Source organism: Xiphophorus hellerii, chromosome 9 (genome assembly GCF_003331165.1).
Source record: "Xiphophorus hellerii strain 12219 chromosome 9, Xiphophorus_hellerii-4.1, whole genome shotgun sequence".
NCBI classification, from domain to species: Eukaryota; Metazoa; Chordata; class Actinopteri; order Cyprinodontiformes; family Poeciliidae; genus Xiphophorus; species Xiphophorus hellerii.
Window position 1 is genome coordinate 1,595,043 of NC_045680.1, and position 1,846 is coordinate 1,596,888.

Consider the following 1,846-nt stretch of genomic DNA (forward strand, 5'->3'; position numbering starts at 1 on the left):
CTCATCTGCTGCACAAGCGCAGCACAGAGACACACAAGAAGCATTTTCCTCTGCAGCATTCTTCACTTCAACATCACAAAACAGCAGTAATTACAGCACACGCCGGAGACTCCAGCGATAAACGTGTTTACTTCCTGTAAATACGCAGATCTGATGATATAACGGAACCAACAAGACTGCATAGCGTCTGGATATTTTTATTAATTATTATGATGCGTCTCGCTTGGTAATAAAAGAGGAAACAAAGCCTATATTTGTTTTAGGATACATTAGATTTTTAAATTAATTTGGGTTCAGACAAAAATGCTTGATTAAATCAAATTTTTCACATAAAAAATAAAATACTCCAGTATTTTACATTTGGTTAACTATTAAATCATCACCTAAAGCAGGGGTAAGTTAAACATCTTCTTTTTACTTTACAGCAATCAAAAGTGTCTACTAAAATTTTGAGAAAATTCCTTTGATTATGAATCTGAACTTTGACTGGGCCACTTCCAAATATTTAGTTCCAGTTACAAAACACATGTTGGTAAAATAAAAGATTACTTAAGACCTAAATCAGTCAAAGATAGGTGTAATTTTGGCTGACTGTACATAAATAAATGTTGAAATTAAATCAAAAGGTGTTTCAATCAAGTTTTAGTTTAAAAAATAACCAACAATTGGGTTATTTAAATTTAATTAAGCAGATAAAAAAAACCTACAGCCATAGGGGTTTAGATCAGGCAATAACAGAGTTAGTATATTTGTAAATTTCTCTGGTTTTATTAAAAGTTCAAAATAATGTATGGACAATTAAATGCATAAAGTTTAATTGTAATTTAATAACTTCCCATGAAAAAAACCCCAATGTTTTCATATAAACTCTATCGTTTATTCCTTAAAGAAACAATTTAGATCGTAAACTAAAGTTGGTCAACTCAACTCATTATTCTACCAGAAAGGAAGAAGTTGTTTGTTTTATTTACTTTGTATGCATTGTATTGTCACTGTACAAGCAAAAACTCATATTTGCCATAATTGAGCAAAACATTTTGGTCTAGCTTCTACTGCAAATATCTTAATACACTTTAAATAAGACAAAACTAACTTAAAACTCACGAGCAATATATAGAAGCTTGTTTTAAATTAATAATTGCTTAACATAGATTTTAATAGTGCTAGTTCCATGTAACAAGACATTTTAAATAACCTGCACTTTTTCATCAATATTGAAGAATTATTTACTTGAAACAAGCTCCTTTAAAAGTTATTTAAAATTTTGTTTCGTCTTATTTCAAGTGTACTAATAAGTTTACACTAGAAACTAGACCAAATATAGTATTTGTGTTTTTGGAAACTGGAATTAAACCCACAACTTCCTTTCAAGCCACAGTTGCCCAACAAACAACAACTATTCTTTTAAATTAATTTTTATCTGAATTGAAAATCTCAAGAATGAAGGCAACTATCTAAAAAGAATCCAAGTCAAAAGCTGCTTCACTTTTTTCTTGTAATTGTCAATCATTGCTCTCCTTAGTGATTTTTGTGATTCTACTGTACACAATGCAGACATTGTAGTTTTTTAGGGCGCTTTTAAAAACTTTGTACTTTGTTAACCCTGAGGCGGATCCATACTTCAATATCGAGGCTATAAGTGTACAGATTTTATGTCTACAAGATTTAAAGAAACATTTTTTCCGTCAGGAAGTTAAAGAAACTTATTTTAAAGATACTTCTGAGTTATTTAGCAAGACTTCCCCCAAGCTGCTAAGTAGAAGCATTACAATAAGCTGCAGTTGTTTCAGTCAAACCAGGATAAAGAGAAAGATTCAGGTTTGTAGAGACAGAAAGTATTCGGATC